This window comes from Anopheles merus, unplaced genomic scaffold (genome assembly GCF_017562075.2).
Source record: "Anopheles merus strain MAF unplaced genomic scaffold, AmerM5.1 LNR4000214, whole genome shotgun sequence".
Taxonomy (NCBI): domain Eukaryota; kingdom Metazoa; phylum Arthropoda; class Insecta; order Diptera; family Culicidae; genus Anopheles; species Anopheles merus.
In genome coordinates this window covers 22,869-42,579 of record NW_024427794.1, presented here as the reverse complement: position 1 = coordinate 42,579, position 19,711 = coordinate 22,869, and the positions used below count along the sequence as shown (strand labels likewise).

Below are 19,711 nucleotides of genomic sequence, written 5' to 3'. Positions count from 1 at the left end.
ATTATTTCTTTTTATTTTGACAATTTAAGGGTCTGGTACTACATGACATGCCAATTAATTCTGTTTGTTAAAACTAATCTTGTGTACTACGGAGTTTACAATGACATTTTCAATTTGTTTAATTTTCAATAGAGAGTTGTTGTCTATGAGTTCTAGCTGGTGTGTATAGGAGAATATTGTTTAGCACTCAGGCGCGTCAATCTCAGCAGCTTAGCTTGGCACAACACACACTTTGTGCAACTTTTCGGCGATGTTCGATAGATTGCAGCCCATGCTAAAAAAAATCGCGTGCGGTAGTCAGGCATATTACAATTTCTTCCCGACGGGAGGCAACGAACTGAACAACTCTAATAAATCTATGTTCCACAGATTCAAAGTTCGCACAGAGCCGTATTGTTTGAAGACACCACACTACACAGCTGAATTCAAGGATGGATCGGACTAAACCAGTGCTCGGCAAATTGCGGCTCTTTGCTGTCTAGATGATGGCTCTTTGCCGTTCGTATATTACATAGAACTTATAAAAAAATACCATTGAGTTACAGTATCTAATTGACTGTATCTTGACGTAGAACTCTACGAACATTTTTGTACAATTTGGCTAGTCCAAGTTTGTCGACCCCTGGACAAGACAATTATACAATGAATTTAAACATAGAGGATCTCTAAACAAAGTAGATTGTAGAATAATAAAACCTTTTTTTTCCTCTGTCAATAAATAAATAAATATTACTCCCAATATGTGTCCTCAAGGTGAGTTTTTCTCTAAGTTTAACATCCAGATGTCTTACTGAAGTATAACGCTGTAGTTCCGTTATAAATGTAGTAACTATTGTCAACTGGGCGTTTCAAGCAATCACTTATTGATGGAGATTTCCATATTATTGGTCGAGCACTACACACAGAATAAATTGATAATCTGTAGCATAACACAATCGTCACTGTTCCCTACTCTACTTTAAACCCTCTCTTCATCTGCCTTTGTTAATCGGCTCAAAGTCTCTATGAAAAAAAATAAAAAAAACTAAAAAAAACATCATCGTACAAATCAATACGATAAAGATAAAGCCATTAAGATAAAAGTCATCGGGTCACACACATATCAGATCGTTATTATACAAGGAAAATAGTAAGGGGCCAAAGTTGCTTTCCTGTGGTACTCCGGAGTGACAACTAATTAGCTACGAAACCTTGAGGTTAAGATTCAATCGATATGTGCAGCCTAAGAGGTATGTATGATCTGAGCCAGACAATAACAGAATAAGACAGACTTATTTAACTCAGTCTCGCCAGTAGGACTCTAGAAAGGACCCGATCCTTTCTATCAAACGCTGCTTCGAGATCCGTGTACACGACATCGATCTGAGCGCATATTGTTTATCGTCAGTACATTTAAGCCATACGTTCCTTATGACCATCAGTTTCATACATGTAAAATGGATTTGGAATTTTAGTATAATAAACACAGTACGTATCAAAGTAATAAAAGCTAACTGTAACCTTCGTTTAAAACATGTATTTCATTTTTAATTTGCCACGCAAACGTATAACACAAGAAGCTTGATTAGCGTTGTCAAGCGTCCCTTCGATGCCGTTGATGGCCGCCTCATCATTGTTGGTGTAAAATGTGCCACAGCCACCAATTACCATATCCGAAGACTCTCATCCTAGTTATAAACATCCTATCCTGGTCACGGCACCATATGGAATTTATTTCACGTTAAAGTAATCGACGTTGAAGAAAGAAAAAAAACCGAAATAATCTCTTGTCATTAGAATATTAGAAACCGATGTAAACAACGTCAGTTGGAAAATTCAAAGTTACTTTTCTTCAGACTTTCTAGAAATTTTGAAAATGTCGTTTAAAAATTGCAAAAATACGTATTGAGAATTATAGTGTTTCAAGATCCTATAAATAATCTCAATGTTGCTCTGGAATGGGTAAAAGAGTGCAAAAAATAAGTCGAGTTTCTTGAATATGCTGCCTGTACATCTCCCTCCAAAAAGTCATCTTGAATTCGACTACTTCATTGAATAGATCTAGCTTATTTGATTGCAGCATTGACATTTTACGAACCCACATTCAATGCCGTTGCCGGCCAATTTCATTAAAATGAACAAAGAACCCTCAAGCAATATCCATCCATTACTTCCGAGTGACCTACAAAAACTTCCAACCAGCTCCCGTGAATGCCCCAACAAAACCACACTCACACAAAACACATCACATTGAATGAAACATAACCACCACACTATTGATGTGTGTGCAGCTATACATGCCTGTGCGCGATTCTTGGTACAACATGCTCACTCAGTTCATTATCCCCCACTGCGGGCCGGGTGACTTCGTTAGGAAAGTGTGTGTTTGTCTGGGTGTGTCCCGTACCACGAACGAAAGTTTTCGAAAGCATGTTTACTACAAAACTACCCGTGTTCTGTGCTCCCTGCGCTCCCCACGCGTTTCTTTTGCATTTTGCTTCCCACGGAACGGGTACGGTTCGTTTTATGGTCAATCGAATTCGAACCGTCTTCGTGCAGCTTGCGTAAAAATATCTGTCAGCACTCTTCATCACGTAATTCAATTGGCCTGATAGGACTGTTGGACGCCTCCCCCCCCCCCCTCCTTTGGCAGTGGCAACTCACCCAGACAATAAACGGGCGGGACAAGAGGGTACTGTATAACTGAATAAACACTTTCGCCGAACAAAACCAATGGAACGCTCTAGGTTCGTGTCTTGCTCGAGTCCTAGAAACTTGCCCAATTGTCTTGCGAGGCGTATTTCACCCAAACTGTTTGGCTGCTTTTTGGTCGGAGTCGTTTTGGTGGTGGACAAAGGAAAAAGAATAACATATTGAAGTGTACAGTGTCTTGTTTTGTTGGTAGCCGGCACAACACACTCGGAAGTTTTGGGCTATTCCGTTTAGGACAGCCGCGTGTGTGAAGGTTTCGTCCTGCCTGGGAACATTCTCTTTGATCTACCAGCACTGGACCGGGAGGAGAACTTCCTTGCCAATGGGATGACTTTATTACTGCTGCTGGACAGCAGTCTGGGCGGGAGGCGTGCACGAAAAAAGTGGAACAAAAACAAGCACCAAAATGTCCAAAACCAAACTGGTACAACATGTTCATTTGTGTTTTACGTGGCGTAAAAGCAAAACAAGGCAAAAACGGAAAGCCGCATGGTTGAAAGCAAAAGTGAGCATCTTATCTTTCAATCGCATAAAAACACTCGAATCATTGCTCGGTTATTGCGCCGGTACGCCTTTTGGGCGGGAGAAGGACGCGGTCGGGAGTGCGGAGTGCCGTGACGTGGACGTGTAGCTGTGTTCGGCTAATAAAGTAGATGTGGTACGTTCACTGCACGATAATAAATACCCTCTCAATACGTTATCTTCATCTTGCCATTTAGTTCTGGAGCTGAAAGTGAGTAGTGCTCACATACACACATGCATGTCGGTTGGTCTCGTACGCAATTTTATTCAATGAAGTTATTCTTGGGTGGATCGAATAAGACACTTTCGCACACACACAAACACACATATAGACGGAGCCATTGAAGGAAAGTGTAGGGCTCGGAAAACCGCAAGCCCGCAAAACGACCGTTCCGTCGGTTGAAGGATGATGGTGCCTGTACGAGACAAAGCTCTTGGTTTGGTATGGCCCCGGCAGTGCTTGAGTTCTTGCACACGGGCCACAGCCAGGGGAGGGGTACCGAGCAATACCATAAATAGACGAAATGAAATTAGTCCAGGATAACATCGGTCGAGAGCGAGAATACTTAGTAATTGTGCCGTGCCGTGCCGTGCGAAAAGAGATTCGCAACCCTGCAATCAATTCACATTTTATCGTATTGCTACCGAGTATGTGTGTGTGTGGCTATGGGTATGTGTATGTGGTTATCTGGTTCGACACGGAAAACTTTTACACCTCCTTTTCTGAACGGTTTCTGTATGGTATGGGGCGAGAAAAAGCCTTCAAAAGAGGGCTTGGAGTCCCGAGGGAGAGAAATTAATTTTTCACACTCCTTCCCTCTCACACCACCAGAAGCGTAGTCCATTGCTGAATGATGTGTGTTTGTGTGGGAGTGAAAGGTTGCACCTTTTCCACAGGAACTACGGCAATCGTAAAATTTGAGCCCCGTCCCTTCACTTTGGTTTGCAAACGGCCGGTGTGATGTGAAAAGTTTTTTCGCTCAGCTCCGACAACCGAGAAGGTGACCGATGCCTTGTGATAGGCGCAGTTTGGTTGTGGTGTAAGCGGTGCTAACGAAGCGGGTTCAACAAATCGGTTGCAAATGGATCAACTTGAGGGCAGGGTAGGTATGCGGTTCTGCAGTGTGGTGAATGAGCCAAGCCGATTGGAGTGCCGTCGTGCTATTTGGTCGCTTCACTATGAGATGGATGTTTTATAAACTAACGATTGTGGTTTGTTTGAGGGAGGAATGTTTAAGGTAATTTGCTGGAAACTTTGCACAACTTTGGCGAAGATAAACACAACACGTTACCGTTAATGTTTTACTACGAACCAATATACTTAAATAAGCATCGACAAATCTGTGAAGTGATTTTCCTAGGCTTTTCGTTCGTTTACTTTTACGGCTGAAGGTGGCGCCCCTAAAACTACGGCACGCTTACGTGTTTCTATATGTTTCGACAACTTTAAATGATACATTATAATGAATATGATGATATTTTGCATTCAAATTTCCACGCGAGCACTGCTGTTTGTTGTGTTTAACTCTTTCCAAAGCATCCTGAAACGGCAAAATCATTATTTTGTTTAGATTCAATGATAACATGATTTTATTATTCTTACAATATACACAAATACCAGTAGAATTCAACAATATTAAAAATAATGTTTAACTCTTTAAACTTAAAATGGTAAAAAATATTTTAGAATGAGCACTTTTCCACCTTAACCCATACAAACTGTCAATCCGCGGTTCTACCAGCAGCAAATGCCAACCAATGAGGAAGTTTTTACTGTTAGAGGAAGTTCGGGGAATTCAGAGAGCTATTATGCAGCTGTCACTTGCTGATTTTTACTTCTGTGTCGTTTTATCTTGCTTTTTGATGTTCATCGAACTGCTTTACTATCAACTAGGAGCCTCCAATGATAAAGAAAGCGTTGAAATGACATAATGAAATAATAATAAAATAAATTTATACATTTTTAAATATTTTTTTAATGCACAAAAACACATTTGTTATAAAAGGAATAAATTAAATAGGTGTCTTGAAGCACTCGGCAAAAAAATGATGGATTTTTGACCACCACTCGTCACATTTATTGACTAAAACGTTGAAGTTCACGATTTTCTTCGGTGCTTGTGGAATTGCATTCAATTTATATTATTTTTTTAGAATGAAGCTCAGATAATGTGTTCATTGTGTTTAATGTATTAAATGAATTTCTGAGTTGCAAGTCCGTCATATAATGGTAACATAGGCCGTAGTAATAAAAGTAATAATAAAAATAATACTAAGTCCCAACTAAATGTTATACAGTCTGTTCCCGAGTTACGCGGTTTGTGCGTTCCCGAGAAATCCGCGTATTTCGAATATCCGCGTAAGTCGATTTTCGCGGTTTTCGACCAAAACACATTTGGTTACTCGGAACTTGTATTCAATGTAATACTTTTACACACTTTATCATTTATTTAAAGCGATTCGTGCAGAATAATTTTCGCATGCAAGTGAAATAAATTTATTAGCAAAAATGTCTTTTTTTCTGCAGTGGACAATTCTTGAAGCAAATTGTACTAATTTGACATTTGATCTGTCAAATTCAGAAAACCGCGTATTTCCGAATCTGCGTAAGTCGAGAACCGCGTAACTCGGCAACAGACTGTACAAATCTTAATTGCTCTCTAAAATTAATAGTCTGCTAGTGCATTTGATTCGCGCGTCATCGCCGTAATAGGTTCATCGCTTGATCGCTCGCTTGATAGAATCTTCATAATTAGTTCTAAAGTTCAGTTTTGAATGAAGTAGAACACATTGGTCGCATATTTCTTTTTCCTTCTGAAGAAGCAGTCCAATTATCCTATTTAGTCATTGAAGAGAGGTAGTTGTGCTCGAGTAAACGACACATTTTTATACACACAGACATAACATATTATGCTTGCACCACTTATCGAACAAGTCCAAAACCACTTGTAAAGTATTACAGTCTTTGGCAAACGGAGTTATTTATCAATTTCTTTAAAAAATCATTTAGTGCCTTTTTGTGATGATATTTATTCCCCATTTCTTGCATCGTGAGCCGTTGAAGGTTCATCATTCATTAATGGCTTATGTTAATCAATCTAATAATTTATGTTTAATTATTGAGAAAAGCTGTCATATTAATATCCATGCTCTTTAGAGTTGTGCATTATTGCACTAATCTCACAAAATAAAACAGATATTAAAAATAATAAATCAATTACTTGCTGCAACTTCTCAATAGTCCTTCGATTGTAGGCCGTTCTGCTAAATTTTGGATTTTACCATCGAGGAATTGTATTCCTGATAAGACCTAACTTTTTTTGTTTGATAAGGAAAACACGGTCAACCGTATTGCCCCTTTTCATACAGTGCATCGCAAGCTGCTCGCTAACCGTAACATAGCTGTGAAGACACTTAACTGCCACAGGAATGCTAGCGAAAAATTACCCCCTCTCTACACTCTCCACCCGCCTCTGAAAGGCCAAAGCAATCCAACTAAAGCGCTTTCGAACAATCAATGTAATGAAAAAGACCTCTTAACTGTGCTGAATAATTCAGCAGCGCACCAGCAACCCCCCGGACAGCAGGATGCCCTTTTGCCCGCTATAAAATAGCTCAATAAAGAGTTGCTCACGACGCTGCGGACGGGCGGATAGGGACAGTTCAATGGCTAGTAAGTGTGTGTGAGTGTGTTGGTAACGACTACGGGCACGAAACGGGAACTTCCCGCACACCGCAATTAATTAGGAGAAAACTAGCGGCTGGGTAAACATTTACTCGGGCAGTGGGAAGAGAGGGCTTAAAGGGACGACACTTAATTGAAACTTTCTTGCGGGAGTGAGTTCTGTGGGGAAACGGTGGAAAGGTGAAAATGCGTGCCCAGCACAATAAATAATTGATTGCAAAGGTAGCACGACGGCAAAATGAAGAGGGGAAGGTTTTCCATCTTCGATATTCTTTCCCTTGTGATATGGTGTAAAATGGATTTATCGCAAGCAAGCTGGGTAAAACCAGTGCCCAGTAGCCTTGCATTTATTGCACAAAATGTTCGGAAAGCTTCCCCTGTTTGGAAACAACGTCAACTGTACTCTTCATCGGGAAAATCGCCCCACTACTGAACAGGCCAAGCTTTGAGCTCTCGAAACAATGTGGCTGAGCGACGGCATTACAACCACGAAGCTTGGTGAACGAAATTTTCCTGCTCGATGCACCTACAACGCCAGTCCACTATGTCAGTGCCAGCACCATTCTCCGTAACGTTATGAATAAATTAAATAAACTTTTAGTTAAACTTTTCCTTCGCACGCCTGAGCACTGCTAGTTGCTGCCGGGCTGCGCTTAATATAGTAAGCGAGCGACCTTCATCGCCATCCAACACCACTAAGTGGGAATGGGGCGGTGGATTTCTGTTTTCCGATTCGCCAACCATCATTACTCTATTATGGTTTTCCTCGAATGACTCTACCTCGCTGGTGTGTGTGTGTGTGTGTGTGTGTGTGTGTGTGTGTGTGTGTGTGTGTGTGTGTGTGTGTGTGTGTGTGTGTGTGTGTGTGTGTGTGTGTGTGATATACGTGCGTGTTTGTCCTTATTCTCTCGACTCGGACGGGACTTATTCTTCCATCCGCGCGTGTCCAAGACGACGACCGCTCAGTGCGGCGGACAAAACTTTCGTATCTCATTCGTATTCATTAGGTAATATAGACCGAACACCGAAGCCAGTGGGAAATTGAGCTGTGTGGAGTAGAATGAGCTTTTTCTTTTCGCGCCCGCCGGTGTCGCTTGCTTGCCGAGCAGGAATGGGAAATTGACATTACCCGAAGCGTTTGTGATCCGCCCAGTATTTCCATGAACACGCCCAGCTAGACAGCTGGCTTGGAAAGAAAAGAAACTGTTTCTACCGCACTCCAAAGCTCCGGCCGCAGCGGGTTTATGGCTCCAGCTCAAGAAACAAACAAAAAATCCACCCAGAACACGTTTCAGTTGATCGGTTTTTTGTATTATTTGGACTGGCAATTTTTGACTGGGGGGGGGAGCTGAAAAAACGGACAGAAGACAGAACTAGACGGGAAAAAGCTGACTCGAGCGCTCTCCTCTTCCGGCAGTCGCAGCTTTGGTGTCCGCGCTTTCAGCCAGCAGTGTGCGTAAAGGGCAGCGATTTTCCAGACGGAGAAATGGCACTGATTTTCTTCGCTTTGCTGTCTTGGTGGTGGTCGTGGTAGAAAAACTGCAACAGTAAGATTTCCGCTTCCGGTGTTCGACAGTTCTCTATCCAACCACACCCAACTATTTGATGGCTATTTTTTCACACCCTGGGCACCATTTTCATCCGTTTCCTGCCTGCTGCTGGCTTTTAAAGCTGACTGCGTTTTCAGTTCCCTTCTTTCCATCCGCATTTTACATCGTTTCGTGTGAACGTTTTTACTCACAACACTTCATTCTTTTTTCTTTCCTTTTTTTCTTCTACAAACAGCATCAGCGTCACGTGCCGGTGGTATTAGGGTTTCTATTATTAGTGCTGCCGTTTCTGCCCGCCACAAATCTCGTCGTAACGGTGGGCTTCGTCGTCGCCGAGCGCGTTCTCTACATTCCAAGGTAAGTGTTTGAGAGGGAGGGTTTTTTTTCCTCTTTTTCTCTTTTTGCTATTTACAATGGGGAGGATTTTTTTCCCTTTTTTATTCTGTTTTTTTCTCTCTCTCTATGATACCGTCTGCATCACGCGCGCGGTGAAATACCTCCACAGCGATACGACGACCGCGACCACACAGACATGTCCGGGTACTAGAAAGACCGCGCAAACCTTATCAAACAACCCCAGCAGTGCCAGTCAGTGGGGGGTGTGTGTGTGTATGTGTGTGCTGGGTTGTAGAAAAGGAACAGCAAAGTCTCGTGTGCGCGGTCGCTTCGTGTAATGCTTTTTCCATCTTTTTACCCAAGCGATCAAGAGACGCGTGATGGAAGAAAAACTACTCACTGCTACACACACACACACACACAGAAACACATTATCTAACCACATTAGGGAAGGTGGTTTTTTTATAAAAAAAAGAAAACTTTCAAATCGTACCAATTACCCAGCCGGCCGGTAGAACTTTAATTGAGCGCCGGAGCGCAGGTGCTGCTTTAGACTCTTCCGACACGACAGCATTTATAAAGCGTAAGCTCGTGACAAAAAATCAAAGTTTCTCGCTTGCAGGTGGGAGTGTGTGTTTGCGCTGGGAGTTATTTTTCTAGTCAAATGTTCGACCAGTTGGACAAACTCACAGATCGGGTGATTTACACCGGAGACAACGGCGCGGTAAGGCTCCGGTGAGATGGGTTCGGGTAAACTTTTTCTGCAAGCTGAAACTAAAAGGATCACCTGTGGGGGTGGTGTAGAGTTTTGAATATGAATAATGAATTGAAATGAGTTGATGGTTTTTTGGGGAAACGTGTGTTTGGGTATGTGTGTTTGGTGTGCACGGGAATAGTTTTGGGGTAATGGAAAGTACCCAATTTTGCTTTGATGCTCGACAGGTCTTTCAAGAGAAAAAATAATAGCATAATATAGTTATTAAGAAAAAAGGGATTGAATCTTGATGACCAACGAACACTAATAGCGTTTTGTGTGAACATCACATCATTCAAAAGCTTTTTAGTTTTACGGACACAAAGAGGAAGGTCGAGAATACTGTATTGATGTACAATTCCACATATTTGATGCAATTAGTTTTTGTTTTCTTGTTTACAGTTCTTTATATAATTATTTCTGATATTGTAATGAATTAGGGGAAGCAGTTTTTTTTCTTTGTTTCATTCTTCTGTTCATCACACATTGATTTATTTAATAACAAAAGTCATCGTGAAATCGAGCCATTGGAGTTTGATCATTGTCGGTCAAGGCCCGCCTTTATCATTTACAGAGTTTAATATCTGTGACTTATCACGTATGGCAGGAAAGACACAAACGGGAATATTACGGGCAGGGCCCGTTGTTAGCATGTTGTTTAGCCGTACGAGTTGACGACTAAACCACACGATCCGCCCAGTTGCACTCTGTAAAACATAAATAAAATGTTCAATTCAATCAGTTTTCCTAAACAGGGTTTCCAGAAGTTCTCATTGTTATGGGTGTCACAACATTGATGCATCGAAGTTCAAAATCAATTACTAACTCTTTTTGACTCTTCAAATATTTGAGACCATATCTGGGTTCAATATATCGCGATCGACCGGTGACGCTCGCACCATCTCGCGTTAAACCGTGGAGTTATGGTGCATAACGGGAGAGGCATGGCAGGTGGAGATTAAAATATGTTTGACAATGGGACACTTTTTTGGCTCTTTCTTCAGGCTTATTTGGAATTTGAATAAAATTTGAAAATAAATTAAAATGCATGGACATCAATAACAACGGATCCCTAGCACATAAGGTTCATTTCCCGGAAGATACAGTCAAGAAAGTATCCCACAACTATTAGTATCCCTGAAAAACCCTTTATGTTACCTCTATCTCGACGGTTTTAGATGTGAAATAATCGTTGCATCATAATACCCGTATTTTAAATAATTTACCTTAACAGCAAAACATATTGACAACTACGAGAAAACATTATCCTATCATTTGAAGCGTAAAACGTTTTAATTAGGAAACTTCCATTAGAAAATTATATTAGAAATTTTCTAATCAGAAATTAGAATGAGAAATATTTACAACAAACATGACGTTCATGCTTCTCCCTTCCACGTTTTTTTTTTTATTGGATTACAATCTTTTCCTCGTTCTAAGACAAAAAATGAAATACTTCTGCTCGATAAAACAGCAGCGACCCGAGACTTTAAGTGTTTTTAGTTAACCCTTTGACGGTCTCGTAATTTTGCAAAAATGTATCAAAAAATTGGCTCCAGTTTGTACGTCAGATTTTAAAGGTTAACGCTAAATAAATATCAAAAACATTGATCAGGACGATATTTCTTTTTCCTACTGTTTTCTATTAATACATGCTTGAAAGTTGTATTGCTTGTGGTGACAATAAATAATTCAAGCATTGGTTTTTTCAAGACTTGCTTTGTATGCTTTCAGAAACGCTTCGATTTTAATGAGTTTTTCGCATCACGTCTGCAATTGTCATGTCTTGAATAAAATTGTTTAATAAAATTTCAGTTCCAGTGCAGACAATAACATTAACTATATCGTAAGCACCCTGACTCATCACACAGCTGTTTCACAGCGAGACGCGACGAAGACCGCAACAAAGCGGAGAAACAAATCAACCCGAGTCTCACACGGGCAAATCATTACAAAAGCATTCTGCTACATTGAGTGAGACTCGAAGGAACACTGAATGTGTTAAACAATTACATTCTCGCATAGGGTATTTTAATAATATTACCATGTATGCTACTTCTGAATTCATTGCTTATTTCAATCATTTTTTTGATTTTGATGGTAAGTGTTATTTTACTTTAAATTAGTTAAGTAAAATAACACTTACCATCATAATCAAAAAATGATTCCTAATTAAAAAATGAATGAAAAAATGAAAAATCGTCCTGATTAATGTTTTTGACATTTATTTAGTGTTAACCTTTAAAATCTGACGTACAAACTGGAGACAATTTTCCATTTTTGCAAAATCCGTCAAAGGGTTAATTTTTGAGCAAGAACTAAAATCGTGGTTAATATCAAACCCCTTGTCAACAGATTAATGTTTTATTTAATTGTTTACTTATTTGTTTCGTACAGATACAACGGATTGATTTATTATTCGAAAGAAGTTCTGGTTCAATTTGTTGTTTTTTTTTTTTAATATTTCTATTGTAATTTGCCAATATTTCAGCCCAAACACATCTTAAAGAACTCGTGATCACCTAATCCTAGTATAATTGAACAGCTAAAGTCAAATCATTCTAAGAATTCAATGAATTTTCGCATCATCACTAACAAAAGCTCGTTATGGCTGCATAATCGCCTGAGCAGTTCAGGAGCTAGAAGTTGGCTATTTCTAATTACCCTTTCAGGAGATTAAATATTTAACCTAGCCAACAAATCCGGGTCGTCAATTTCTCTTAATAGTAGTTTTCCTGTCAATACAGATTTAGGTACTTCATGTCTATGGTCAAAAAATTGAAAACCTAACAACATGCAACGGGTACAATAGTCCAAAAGATTATTTTTTTTTTAACAACTAGACTAATTTTAATTGACGGAACGACTACCAGCCTTCAAGTGCAAAGCGTCTAATAAACCACAGCGAACTTTAAATTTAAAATAAACAATTTGCTTCATCATCAGTAAATCAGTAAATTCTCAAATGCAAAGCATAAACATATTTACTGTTCCTTTTACATTATTTTTGTTCTATCTGTTATTTGATCTTCCTGCATCAATTGTCAACTCCCAAAAGCTACCAACGGTACCATCAAATAAGTACGGCTCATTAAGACAAAAGCCTTCCTTTAAATCCCTATTTTCTGTTCTCTTCTCTCTACCACTCAGCATGGGCTGCCTAATACTCGTCGTGTACGGTGCACAGCGACTCTGGGAACGCTTGGACGCCCGCCTGCGGAGACCGTTCCTGCTACTAACCATCGTGCTGCTGGCCGCAGGCTGTCTCAAAACCATCGCCCGGAACCAGGACTGGAGCTCGCGCGAAGCCTTACTGCGGTATGCAACTCAACTGCCTTTCCCACCCCTCCCAGGCGAGCCCAAAAATCAATTAAACGCATTCAACCTGCTTCTCCGTCTTCCTTTTTCCGCAGGTCGGGTCTGAAAACGCTACCGCACAACGCCAAAATGCACTACAATTTCGGCAATTTCCTGCGGGACTCGTCCCGGCCCGAGCCGGCGATCGCTCATTATCGGGAGGCGCTGCGGCTGTGGCCGACGTACGCCAGTGCGCACAACAACATCGGCACGCTGATGCCGCAGTTCGCCACGGCCGAGTATCACTTCCGGGAGGCTATCAAATATGCATCCGAGCACATTAACGCGCACTACAATCTAGGCCAATTATACAGGTGAGTGATGGTGGTGGCAATGGTAGGTGGTCGTGACGACGCCGCCGCCACGAAGATCACTGGCGCGTGTTCCGGTGATCGATAGTTTCGCTGGACCGCGGTCTGCGGTCTCCGTCCGTCTGTCACACACTGACGTTGGCGTATGGAGTTGGCCGCTTTTCCATCCCCGCGATCCAAAAACCATTTTCCTGTTGTCGTTTTTTATTCCTATGTGTGTATGTTCTGTGCACTTTTCGCTCGTGTTTGCGTTCCCTGCGGAGGGTGACAGCGGGTGACAACGGCAACGACATCCAATTTGTCTCATTGTCCTCTGTTTGTGATGCATCTTGTCCTCGGTTCGGTTTCCGGCGCGGCCGAGTTGGACGACAACAGAGTACAGGAATTTAATTAGGGAATTGGGATTACGGAACATTAAATGTTATTTCTGCTGCTGCTTCTTTATCATTTGTTTCGGTTCGGTTCTGCAGCGACCGGAAATATTTTGTTGGGTTTGGAAAAGGCTACTTTTTTAAACCATTTCCAACACGATGACAGCATTTGATGCGAATGTTGGCAATGTTCCAGAAAATTGTTCTCTTTTGAGGATTCGCGGTAGTTTTCCCGTGTTTATCAAGGACTAAAAACAAAATAATTAAAAAATCTTTACAATTAAATTTGTTTGGTTGAAAAATAGAGAACATTATCAATAATGTAAATGTAAAAACACTGAGGATTTGTTAATTTAAAAAAAAATGTGTATGTAATTCTTACCACTTACCATGTCAAGCGATTATGTCTTTTATTATTTATCTATTTCACATTTCTAACCTGTACTTTTATACTGTGGTTACGTCTTTGACATTAAAGTTGTGTTTTATAATTTAAAAATTGAGATTTTGATTTATTCTTACTTTTTTAAGCTTTTTATGGTAAAATTTTAGCTTCCTCGGGATTTCAAGATCAATTTAAATCAAGCAGCTCTATTCTCTTGATTCTAAAAGATCATGTAAAGGTTAATCACTTAGGCTGTCGCTTTTATTTCCCTTAAGAATGTGTGTCTCTTCCATTTCGATCAATGAGCAACCGACCGACCGGGTACAGGAAGAAGCCTCTGAGCGATGATTTTCTGTGTGTATTTTTTACAATATTTTTCTCTTCAATCCAAATGCTGTCTTTTCCCCCTCTTATACTCTGTCACTCCTTTGCACAGTCAACTTTTCGTTCAATTTATAAGATTCAATTAGTTTTCACCCGCTCGAACCGATTGCGCTCGTCGGATGCACCGTCGTCTGCCGCTCGAACGAGGGAAGAAAACATTTTACTCTACTTAAACCATCCTCTTTCTCATGCAACCGGCCCACTCTAGCAGCGCTAACAAAACTGTAGCTGGCACTTAAAATTGTGTTTGGCAGCGACACAAGACCGGTGTTGTGTGCGCGCTACGACCCAGCACACAAGCGTTTGCGAAATAATAGTCGCGGTACTGGCGATGGTGGAAGGAACAAGCAACACGAAGAAGCAACAAAAAAGAAAACCACTAAGAAAGCTCTTTTCCCCCCTCAGACCAGTGACTGGGGCTGTAATTGTGATGGAGAAAATTAAAAGCACGATCAACGGTGAAACCGGGGAGCGGACGCGACCCCATCTGGGCAGGCTTTTCCGGGCTGATCCACCCTCGGCGCTTGCAACAGGGCACAGCGAGCTACGTTTTTCTCGGCGCTTCGTTCTTTAATTATACTTTAATCCTATCGTTTGCTTAAATCTCCTTCCCTTTGGCGCGCGGGTAAACACCGCTCACCAAACGCCGTACCTCGTGTTTCTCTCGTGTGTGTGAATGCTCGGGGGCCGCGTTGTTCGCTACAAAATAGTGCGCTTTTCCAGCAGTTCACACTGCACTATGGAAGGGAATGGTGGACACATTTTGTGGTTTGTGAAAAATATAGCAAACTGTCTTCTGTATATATATAGCAAACTTTCCAATCAATTGTGCAAACTCTAATCGAAGCCTTGTTGACAAAATTTAAACACTTTATGTGAAATAAAACCCATCACAGCGGTTTTGTCCCATGTCCCATTCGCGAGACATTGTGCAGCAACCTTTGTTTGGCAGCGCCTTGTAGCGACGCAAGAGTGCACTAAGTGAAAGAAAATTCCCCTCCGTCTCTCGGCTAAGAAACAGCAGCCTCTCTTCGTTGTAGCTATTTTAGTCACGGTGTCACCCATACTTCCAGCAATTCTTCCTCCGGGGATCAACCGCTACTGCACGCGTGACTAGGCTGGCGTAAGGCGAACTCGTTTCTCCAGATGCGGGAGTACTTACCTACACGCGTCTTATCGCGATCACGATGAGACCACTTGTGAGCCCCGGGCCACACTGTAGCACGAATCGAAAGACGACGAGCCCACATCTTACCCGCCCTGCGCCATGGGAGCAGGTGTTCTGCTACTTAAAAGATTAGTACCGGCTTAGAAATTATAATTGCTCCCTGGGCGTGTTTGCATTAACGTGCTCGAAGCCCTTTCACTGTGCCACTGTTTCACACGTGCCCTTAGATTGTTCTTCGCCGTAACCTAAATCGTATCATCGGATGGTGCGTTCTTGCCCCTTGCTAGGCGTCTCTGTGTGTATATTAGCGTCATTGCTTCGATACAAACCGCCCATGCCGACGGGAAACACTCAGTACCGACGCTATTTCCGTGTTCCGTATCCGTCGGCTGTTCCTTTGCCAGTCATTTCCCAGCCGAGGAGGGTCATGGCGTGCACATGACTCAAGAAACTGACACTTTTATGCACTCGGTGAAGTGGGTGCTATTTACCACGTCGAAACATAATGAAACGGGCTGCCAGCGTGTAATCTTCTGGTGTGTGTGACGGTGTTTGCTGCCGTTGCAACCGGAGATGCAACCACTTGTGGGTTGCAAGTTGAGGCCACAGTATCCTGTGTGACTGTGTCCCGCAAGGATAAACTCACCGTGGTGAGAGTGAAGTGAGTGCTGTCTTTCACGAAGATTACCACCGCTAAAGGGTGTGTAAATGTCGAATCTATTATTTTAAGCTTGGTTACACCGGAAGCAAACGACCCGCAAGCATGGCTTGCTGGTGCAATGAAATGGGTTGAGAAAAAGTGTTTAAAAGTTCCCGGAAAGTTTCCAGTCAATGGTCCACTGGTAACGTGATAAGCTGGTGTTTGACCAATCATGAAAGCATTGTTCAACTTTGTTCGATATTCTCCGTTGAGCAACCACAAAAAGACAATTGCTGTACGAAACTTACTTTTATCACTTTCCTTTATAATCACCATTTCGAGAAACTGATATAAAATTTAAAAAAACACATCTAATATTCACTTATGTATAGCCTAGGTGTATAGCTCTAGTGTAATTCAACTTGAAATTGTGGACTTTTCTGCTATGTTTCATAGAGTATTTATCCAAATATGGCTTGTTGTAAACAAAAAAAGGATACACAATCCCCCTACTTCTTCTTCTTTTTTTTTGGCTCAACAACCGTTGTCGGTCAAGGTCTGCCTGTACTACTTATGGGGTTGGCTTTTAATGACTTTTTTTTTATTATCCCCTAATAGCAGAATAGTCTGTCCTACGTATGGCGGCGCGGTCTATTTGGAGCTTGAACCCATGACGGGCATGTTGTAAAGTCGTACGCGTTGACGACTGTACCATGAGACCAACCCAAGCCCAAACCCCATGTTACAATTATATATTAAATGCATTTCCTAGTGATTCTCCGATTTTTTCACTTTAGAAAAAATAATGGTCATAAATCAATATTTCAATATAATAATAAATAATAATTATCAAATAATACGATTGCACTCTCGTTCAACTTTTTCTTGTTCGTGATGATAAGATAGATAATTTTCATAGGATAGATATATTAAAATGTTCTTCTCAAAAATTCATTTCGGTGTTTTTTATTTGTAAAATTTTCCTTTTTTCTCCTTACTTTTTTGTTACTTGCCTTAAATTTTCCATCTATACTGTTTTGGCTTCGTAACGCTAACGTTTCTTGTTGTGTAATTTTATTTCTAGTTATTTCTTTAATACTTTACTTTCTACCTTTTCATTTATCAAATTAAAATTATTATTTTCATTAACTGTTTCTCAAACACATTCTAAACGACCAACAAATTTAGGAGAGAGTGTTATAGCAGCATTAACGGTCAATCAAATGATTTATTTGCTGTATGCGACATGTAAAGCAAAGAATCAATCTTTTTTTATTGGGAGCTACAGTTAATTCACTCTTAGTTGTGCGTTTAGAACAAATTGACAGAATGCCATGGGCAAATTTGAACAGTTAAATTAAACATTTTTTATTACTATGAAGCGAATGGCAGTGTTTTTTGGTGTTTTGGGTTGAATTTTTGGTCCTGATTGCAAACATTCTGTGTTCTATAGCTGATTTTATTCAAAGATCTCTTTTATCATTCGTCACCGGGTTATAAGCAAAGGACGATATGCATATTGTTCCAGTGTTTAATTGAAAGTAAATAGAAATGAAAAATGGTATCAATGTTTCTGTATACAGAGTAGGCTGCAATTACTTCTCCTTTATTCTCCAGAAGTGATTGGCCGCAAGAAATTTAACCAATATAATCTTCTTAACAGTAAATATGTCCATATTTCCCTGTTAATTATTAGCCGTTTGTGTTTGTAAACACTTTTTCATCCAACTGTCAAAAGCAAGCTGAAAATAGTAACCTAGCAATGGTCTTTGCATCGACCTGTTCTCATGTTAGGCAAGATGTTCTTCCTACTTGATTGTTGGGAAGATTTTTATACCAGATAGCACACGAAAAACATGAACTGTGCTACCCGACCACATTCATTTTTATCGTGGGAAATCCACGAGGTTTTGAACTGCGGCTTTTCAGCAGATTGGTGTATACGTGCATATAACTATCCTGAAAACCTTGGAGTGGTTTACCCATGTTCTGAATTTTTGGCAGTGAACAACTAAACTGTCAGAAAAAGCACCATTCACTCTTAAAATAATAATATATTATACAAGATTTTTTTTGTAACTTCGGCAACACAAATCCACAGCCCGCAAACTCCAACGTGCTGTGGACCATAATTTTAAAATGAACATTATTGCTAGACCACCAATGAACTGCAACATTGTCCTGAGTTTTATTTAAAAAAAATAAATAAAACAAAACCAAAATGTCCCGTTCACATTAAAGCCAACAACGGATTATGCAAATGGCATGCAAATGCCTTGAACCGTGGAAAATTCATCGAAAATCAAAACAAATCCCCAACCCCACCGCGTCCCTCCGCTCCATCCACCAAAAACAAAACTTTAAAATTAAAAATTCATGTCAGTCCAACACAATCGGGCGGGAGTGGTCGCGAGCCGGGCAAGTGTTGTCATCACCAAATTAACCCAACTCGTTTAACTCAGGGCCGTGACGTGAAAGCGCCGGCAACAGTTGCAACCCGTCGTCGCATGTAACGGCTGCACCCAGAAGAGCGAAACAGTAAGAGAGGATCTGAAAGAGAAAGGTTGAAAAAAACTTCATTTCAAAGCTCGTACCAAAGCAAGCCAGCGAGCAAACTGTCTTTCGCGCGAATACGCGCGCCTCCACGTACAACGGCTTTTTCTGTTGCCCGTGCTGGTCGTCATTTGACATTTCACGAGCGGAAAAGTGTTGGTCGTGCAGCGAGCGCTAGTTTTGACGGGTTGAGGGGAAGGTAGGGGAAAGCGGTTGTAAGCACTATTGCCCCTGGGTGGAATGCTTCTTGCGCGCATTGCGTGAAACGAACGCCTTCAAACAGCGTCGTTCAAACAGCGTGGTGTGAACTTTAGCGAAAGCTCGTCCAGTGCGGTGTAGGGAAATGTCAACCTTCTCTCCTTCTCCTGGTGGGGTGGGAATGTTTTTGTGTGAGTGTGTTCGTGGCGGCGCTTGTCATCAAAATTAACGACAAGATGACAGAGCTGACAAAACAGCACAACTGGTGTAGACAAAACCGCCGCTCGAAGGAAAAGCCAGACGGGGGAAAACACGTCGAACAGCTTACATCATCATTTTCATGATAATGATCGTGACCATTATTGGCTTTCCGACCGAACGAACCAACGCCCTCACACGCGCTGCCCGCCGCTCGAAACGTTCGGTTGGACGGATAAAATCTTCCGTCCACTTTCTCCCCGCCATCCAATTGGAAAACGTTGATTATGGCGAGTTGATTGTAAATAGTGAACTGGTAGCAAAAAGGAAATAAAAGCACGCCGCACGGCATGAACGTGCTTTCGGAGTCGATATCCCCGCCGTCTTCTTTTCCCATTTATTTACGTGAAAATTTGTAGCTGTGGTCCGGTGGGTTTGGTTCCGATTTTATCCCACGGCAGCGGCTACACCAGCGTCCGCCAAATGGTGAAGTGAAGCAGTTAAAAGGATACAAACTCGAATATAGCTTCCTACTCACATACACACACACACACAAGACACACCCATAAAGACAAGTACATTTAGATGAAAAGGATTATAAAATATTC

The 19,711-nt window shown here is 41.2% G+C and overlaps 1 pseudogene; it reads left to right on the top strand.

Annotated features, from left to right (window-relative positions):
- LOC121601881 overlaps nucleotides 1-19,711 on the top strand; it is a 43,541-nt pseudogene that overhangs the window by 16,362 nt on the left and 7,468 nt on the right.